Source organism: Macaca nemestrina, chromosome 14, assembly GCF_043159975.1.
Source record: "Macaca nemestrina isolate mMacNem1 chromosome 14, mMacNem.hap1, whole genome shotgun sequence".
NCBI classification, from domain to species: domain Eukaryota; kingdom Metazoa; phylum Chordata; class Mammalia; order Primates; family Cercopithecidae; genus Macaca; species Macaca nemestrina.
The window spans coordinates 21,002,060-21,010,252 of NC_092138.1; positions in this window are offsets into that span (position 1 = coordinate 21,002,060).

Sequence of the window (8,193 nt, forward strand, 5' to 3'; positions counted from 1 at the left end):
TTTCAGCTCCAAGAAAGGGGTACTCTGATGTGGGTCAAAGACCTAGTGGAGTCCTCAAAAGCCCACCATGAGCCATAGTGGGTGGAGGTTGGGCAGGAGAGAGAAGCGTCAAAGCCCCCTCTTTCCATGACATGCTTCTTCTTTATATCAATTTCCATCACTTCCTTTTCCCTCTCTCAGCTACTGTTAAAAGGCGGACTTTTGTATTAGGTTGCTAGGGTTGCCAAAGTAAAGTGCCACAGACTTAAATAACAGAAATTTATTTTCTCACAATTCTAGGGTCTAGAAGTCTGAGATCACGGTGGCAGCAGGGTTGGTTTCTTCTGAGGCCTCTCTCCGAGTTGGCAGATGCTCTTTTTCCTGCGTCTTCACCTGGTCTTCCCCCTCTGTGTCTGGGTCTGAATCTCCTCTTCTTATAAGGATATTAGTCATATTGGATTAGAACCCATGCTAATGACTTCATTTTAATTTAAAGGCTCTATCTCCAAATACAGTCATTTGGAAATACTGGGGGTAAGGGCCACAGCGTGTAAATTTTGAGGGGACACAATTTAGCCTATAACAGGACTGAAGTGTCTCCTTTCTTAAGGAGCCATATCTCTGCTCATAGAGAGTCCAAAGAAAACCAAGGTAGGGCTTAGGAGAAAATAAGCAAAAGTAGAGGCTGCTTAAACTTTTGGGGTTTGGTATAGCCCACCAGGTTAAGAAATCTGAGAGGAATTTGAATAATCTGAACCCAATCTGCATTTGTCCAGAGTGCTCCTTCTGGACATGTAACCCTCTTAAATGTCTGGCTGCACTGAGGCTGCTTGAGAATTTGAAATCTCAGTCATCTCCTCCTTGGGGACATGACGTATATGTCATCCTGTTGAACCGATCACCAAATTTTTGGATGTTTCTACAAAAGCAAAACAGAGTTGAGAGCAGAAATGTTAGAATCTTAGAAAGTGACAGGGGCTGGAGGATGAAGAGGTGGCAGGATAAAAGGATGGGGTACTTTGGTCATATTATCCTTGATAGACTGGTCTTACATTCGCATCCTCTGCTAAGAACAAGCAGCAGCATCCCAGGAAACTCTTATGGGACTTTAATGTGATGAAATGAAAGAGATTATCTCTCTCCTCTGCCTAAGGGATGACTATCCATAGAATGTGCTTAGACTTCTTTCCAATCACAGAGACAAATTCTGAAAGTTTTGCAGTATGGTACTGATTTCCTTGACCTAATCAGAGTCCAGGTCTATAAAGTTTGCCTTTGCCCAGCCAGCAGATGGTGCCATTTTTCTAGGAAATTGAGGCCGATTCAGCTTGAACTGCCATTTGGCTTTTAGTGTTCTAGGCACTGTGCTCACAGCACATTGTATAGTGCTTCACAGGTAACCAGTTTCTGTTCTAGGAAAGTCTAGTGCTCTTACCTGCAATTGAACACACTGAAATCTTCAAGTTTCTCAGTTTAAGTGAAAACTTTTTTTTTTTTAAATTTAGGGATAATTAGAAGAAAATCTTAGTATTTCTTTTAGAAAAATATTCCCCCACCCCTCAACTCTCTGTTTTTCTCTCTCTCACATCTTGTTCCAACATACCAGGTAGAACCATCTCATCTTTCCTTTGAAAGGCCCTCTCACAGTCCTTCACTCTTGTACATGGTGGGTGGACTAAATTCTATAGTGAAATTGTATCTTTTGAGGAATGAGTACTCCTGAACAGTTGCTTTACTTTTTGGGGACATGTAGCTGTGTATTCATCTTTTAAGGTGTAAATACTTTCCTTCAAAAAATATATATACATATTCTGAAATATTTGGAAGCCAGTTGCAGATGTTATGACACATCAGCCCTAAATATTCAGCATATAACTCCTAATAATAAAGACTTTCTTCTACTTAACTGCTAAACTATGACCATATCTAAGAAAATTAACCATAATTTCCAAGTGTTACTTAATATCCAGTTCATTTTCAAAATTTCCTAGTTATTTCCCACTACCACGCCTGGCTAATTTTTTGTATTTTTAGTAGAGACGGGGTTTCACTGTGTTAGCCAGGATGGTCTTGATCTCCTGACCTCGTGATCCTCCCGCCTCGGCCTCCCAAAGTGCTGGGATTACAGGCATGAGCCACTGCGCCCAGCCCATAGGGTCATTCTTAACCTGCATTGTTCCTCAGATGTTAAAACCTGAGGCAAGGCCTCTGTGCTACAATTCTCCTTGGAAGTGCAGGCCTGGGGAGCAGGAGTGGGTGTGTACAGTTGCTAAAAGGTAGGGAAGGGGAGTGAGATGATATGACTATGTGCTATCACGCTGCCCATTCTCTGCTATTAAGTAGGTTGGCTACTTTATCTTGTGGGATCATCTGAGACAGCATGTCACTGGCTGTTTCTTAAGATGATCTGTTTGAAGGAGACAACAGGGAAGAATGTATCCACCGGCTTTCATATTCCACTGATGCAAGAGTCGTGTGCACTCTACAGAGTGTAAATCCTGCCCTCCTTTCAGTTTGTGCATGAACAAGCCTGGAAATGGCTGCAGAGTTTCATATCTCTGTCTCAGGGGAAGTCTGGGATGAGAAGCAGCACTGTAGGGTGCTGCCCACATAAAGTCTTCTGGAGCCCAGGCAGACTTTGTTTCTGCAAGGATCCTGGAGCTGAACACAATGTCCCTGGAGACAGGTGAGGCTGAGAGGATCTGATACATAAGTGTGTCTGATGCGATATCTTATCTTTTAACTAGTTCCTCTCTCCCTTGTAGCTACTATAAACTGGAAGTCAGCTCTAAAACCTTGATAAGATTCAGGTAGAACATTTTGGCCAGATAAATGATGTTGTGTACTTCATATTGCACCACATCAGGAGGCACAAAATGCCAGGTTGTTTCACTATTAATGATGCTAAGTTACTTGGTTTTGCTGTGACAAATAGATCTCTGATTGTAAAGGCCCATTTTCCCCTTTGCAATTAGCAAGCAACTGGAGATACATGACACTGTCCTCTTCCCAGCAATCTTTTAACTAATGATTTTAACATTCATTGATTATCATTTTCTGAATCAATTATTTCACTGGGGGTTGCAAACATTAGCCGACATTCTTCTCTGAAGAAGCTTTTCTAGATCACCTGGGGATTAACTACCATTGCTCTTAGGAAGCAGGGAAAATAGTTCTTTTGTTTTAATTTCCAATTTTCAGAGTAAGGAGTTGAAAGTTGAAATAATAGTCATAATCTTGGTGCCAAATTAATTTTGTTTGTTTTGCCTCCTTTGAGTATTGTATGTGGACTTATGCGTTTTCTTTATTCAGTATTTAACAATTCATTATACGTATTAAGGCTACAATTTCCCTAAATTTGACAAGTAAAAGCCCGGAAAACTGGTTGCTGTGTTTTACTGATATGCCCTTATCATTTCTTTAGTAAAGGCTTCCTTGCTTTCTGGCAAACAAGATGTCTCATCTTGTCCTTTCCTTGCCCCAGACTTGGAATCCAACGTTTTACTGAGGATATTTGATTCCTTTTACTGGGTAACGGTATTTAGAAGCCAAGACCCAGATACTAGGTATGCTAATTGCTACTGGAGTTTTGTTACTTCTAGACTCTTTCAAGGGTCAGAACTAGGAAATCTATTTTTAAAAATCATGAGTTCATCTGATCTCTCCTTGTGATGAAGCCCCCGGGGGAGGGGTGGCCACCCTGTCTGTGGTTCAGTGGACATAGCCTTCCCAGCCTCCTGGTTCTAGAGAGTCTGGGCAGTCTGGATGAGGAGGGCTCCCCCGAGCACAGCACACCTGCTCTGCCAAGGGACAGCCAGATTGCTTCTTTAAGTGGGTCCTTGACCCTGTTCCTCCTAACTGGGTGAGACCTCCTAACAGGGGCCTCCACACGCCTCCTATAGGTATGTTCAGGCTGGCATCAGGTCGGTGCCCCCGGGATGGAGCCCCCAGAGGAAGGAGCAGGCTGCCATCTTTGCTCTTTCATAGCCTTCACTGGTGATATGTCCAGGGAGGGAGAGAGGTGACTCAGATCTGGAGTGGACCCCCAGCAAACCACAGCAGCCCTATGGAAGAGTGGCCTGACTGTTAAAGGAAAACAAACAAACAGAAAGCAACAACAACAACAAAGACTCCACAAAACCCCTATTCACAGGTCAGCAACCTCAAAGATCGAAGGTAGATAAGCCCACAAAGATGTCAAAGAATCAACGCAAAAACACTGAAGACTCAAAAAGCCAGAGTTCTTCTTCTTCTCCAAATGATCTAACACATCTCTAGCTAGGGCACAGAACTGGGCTGAGGCTGAGATGGCTGAATTAACAGAAGTAGGCTTCAGAAGGTGGGTAATAATGAACTTCACTGAGCTAAAGGAGCATGTTTTAACCCAATGTAAAGAAGCTAAGAATCAGTACAGGAGCTGATAACCAGAATAGCCAGTTTAGAGAGGAACAGAACTGACTCAATGGAGCTGAAAAACACAACACGAGAACTTCACAATGCAATCACAAGCATCAATAACAGAATAGACCAAGCAGACAAAAGAATCTCAGCTTGAAGACTATCTTTCTGAAATAAGACAGGTAGACAAGAATACAGGAAAAAGAATGAACAAAACCTCCGAGAAATATGGGATTATGTAAAAAGACCAAACTTATGACTGATTGGAATACCTGAAAGTGACAGGGAGAATGGAACCAAGTTGGAAAGCATACCTCAGGATATCATCCAGGAGAATTTTCCCAACCTAGCAAGACAGACCAACATTCAAATTCAGGAAATCCAGAGAACCCCAGTAAGACACTCCATGAGAAGATCAATCCCAAGACACATAATCTTTAGATTCTCCAAGGTTGAAATGAAAGAAAAAATGTTAAGGGCAGCCAGAGAGAAAGGCTAAGTCACTACAAAGGCAAGCCCATCAGACTAACAGTGGGCCTCTCAGCAGAAACTCTACAAGCCAGAGGAGATTGGAAGAAGACCAAGTAAAAGATATTTGTACTACCATGTTCATTGCAGCATTGTTTACAATAGCCAAGATATGGAAACAACACTATTCAACATTCTTAAGGAAAATAATTTCCAACCCAGAATTTTATATCTGGCCATATTAAGCTTCATAAGCTAAGGAGAAATAAGATCTTCTTCAGACAAGCAAATGCTGAGGGAATTTATCATCACCAGGCCTACCTTGCAAGAGCTCCTGAAAGAAGCACTAAATACGGAAAGGAAAAACCACTACCTGCCACCACAAAAACACACTGAAGTACAGAGACCAGCAGCGCTATGAAGCAACCACATAAACAAGTCTGCAAAATAACCAGCTAGCATCATGATGACAGGATCAAATTCACACATAACAATATTAACCTTAAATGTAAATGGGCTAAATGCTCCAATTAAAAGACACAGAAAGGTAAGCTGGATAAAGAGTCAAGACCCAATTGGTATGTTGTCTTTAAGAGACCCATCTCACATGTAAAGACACACATAGGCTCAAAATAAAGGGATGGAGGAAAATTTACCAAGCAAATGGAAAACAGAAAATATCAGGGGCCACAATCCTAGTTTCTGACAAAGAAGACTTCACATCAACAAAAATAAAAAAATACAAAGAGGGATATTATATAATGGTAAAATGTTCAATTTAACAAGAAGAGCTAACTGTCCTAAATATATATGCACCCAACATAGGAGCACCCAGATTCATAAAGCAAGTTCTTAGAGATCTACAAAGAGACTTAGACTCCCACACGATAATAGTGGGAGACTTTAACACTCCACTGACAATATTAGACAGATCATTGAGACAGAAAATTAACAAAGATATTCAGGACCTGAACTCAGCTCTGGATCAAGTGAACCTGATAGGCATCTATGAACTCTTCACCCCAAAACAATAGAATATACATTCTTCTCATCCCCACATAGCACTTACTCTAAAATTGATCACATAATTTGAAGTAAAACACTCCTTAGCAAATGCAAAATAACTGAAATCATAACAGTCTGTTGGACCACAGTGCAATCAAATTAGAAATTAAGATTAAGAAACTCACTCCAAACCATATAATTACATGGAGGTTAAATAACCTGCTCCTGAATGACTCCTGGGCAAATAATGAAATTAAGGCAGAAATCAAGAAGTTCTTTGAAACTAATGAGAACAAAGAGACAATGTACCAGAATCTCTGAGATACAGCCAAGGCAGTGTTAAGAGGAAAATTTACAGCATGAAATGCCCACATCAAAAAGCTAGAAAGATCTCAAATCAGCAATCCAACATCACAACAAAAAGAACTAGAAAACCAAGAGCAAACAAACTCCAAAGCTAGCAGAAGGCAATAAATAACCAAGATCAGAGTGGAACCAAAGAAGATAGAGACACAGAAAACCCTTCAAAAAGTCAATGAATCCAGAAGCTGTTCTTTTGAAAAAACTAATAAAAACAGACTACTAGCTAGACTAATAGAGAAGAAAAGAAAGAAGAATCAAACAGACACAATTGGAAATGATAAAGGGATGTCACCACTGACTCCACAGAAATACAAACTACCATCAGAGAATGCTATAAACACCTCTATCTACATAAACTAGAAGATATAGAAGAAATGAATAAATTCCTGGACACATACACTCTCCCAAGACTGAACCAGGAAGAAAGTGAATTCTTGAATAGGCCAACAACACGTCCTGAAATTGGGCAGAAAATGCCCAAGACCAGACAAATTTACAGCTGAATTCTGCCAGAGGTACAAGGAAGAGCTGGTGCCATGTCTACTGAAACGATTCCAAACAATTGAAAAGAAGGGACTCCTCCCTAACTCATTTCATGAGGGCAGCATGGTGGTTGTCAAGGGCTGACGGTAGAAGGGAAAAATTGTTTTCAAGGAGTTGAAAGGGAACTTCTTACAGTGAGAGAAATATTCTACATATTGTTTGTGATGCTGATTACTATATGCATTTATCAAAAATTATACACTGAAAATGGGTGAATTTAATTACATGTAAATTATATAAAAGCAATTAAGGAAAAGAAAAAAATCATGAGTTCATAATAATATTTCTAGTTTAAATTTAACATTATAGATTATTTCTTACCTTCTTTGATTCTATATTTGTATATCTTTTTTGTTACACTAAAAATCTTAGTTACCAATAACACTGAACAATTTATTTACAGTACTCCTCTCTTCTGTGTGGGGGATATGTTCCAAGATTCCTGCTCCATGGTGAGCTAAGGCTGAAGAAAAAGGCTGACAAATCCGGTTTCTCAGAAAGAAACATTTAATAGAAACTTATGAACAGAAGCCATGCCTCCAGTGGGTGGATCCTCATGCTGTTGCCCCACAGACCAGGGGTTTATATACTATAGGAAAAGGGTATACATGTTCTATAGGGCAACCTACCAGGAAAAGACAAGTATGCTATGTATGTCACAGCCAATAATTTATGTGATAACATCAAGGTTGTTGTGACCTAGGGGCAGGGCTTACAGTAAGTACATGCTCCTACACAAGGAACAGTAGGTAAAGAGGCATTCCAGGAACTGGGATTAATCAGAAGTCAACATGGTAGATTAGCATCCAAGATGGAGTTACTTTGGCCTCCATGACTCCCCAATGGATTCCTGAGACTGTGAATCATACTAAGTTCTGTATATACTACATTTTTATCAATTTGATAACAAAGAAGGCTCCTTAGTGACTAATGGGCAGGTAGCGTATACAGCATGGACGTGCTGAACAAAGCGATGTTTTAAGTCCTGGACAGGATGGAGTGGGATGGTGTGAGATATCATCATACTTCTCAGAATGGCACATAATTTAAAACTTAGGAGTTGTTTGCTTCTGGAATTTTCCATTGAATTTATTTGGACTGGGGTTGACAGTAACTGTGGAAAGCAAAACCACAGATAAAGGAGGACTACTGTTTTTTGCTTCACTCTATAACATTTAAAACAACAGCACCCAATATTACTACTACTACTAAGTGAAAATTAAAATTTCTTGTAGTTCCTTTTGTCTTCATAACACACCTAACTAAAAATGTATAGCAGTGTACTAAGCTTAAAAGTCAGTTGAAATATTTTTTTCCTCTTTGTGATTATGTGAAAATATCAATATCTATACAAATTTGTTTCATTTTGTTTTATATAAACATTTATTGGCCAGGTGCAGTGGCTCACTCCTGTAATCCCAGCACTTTGGGAGGCCG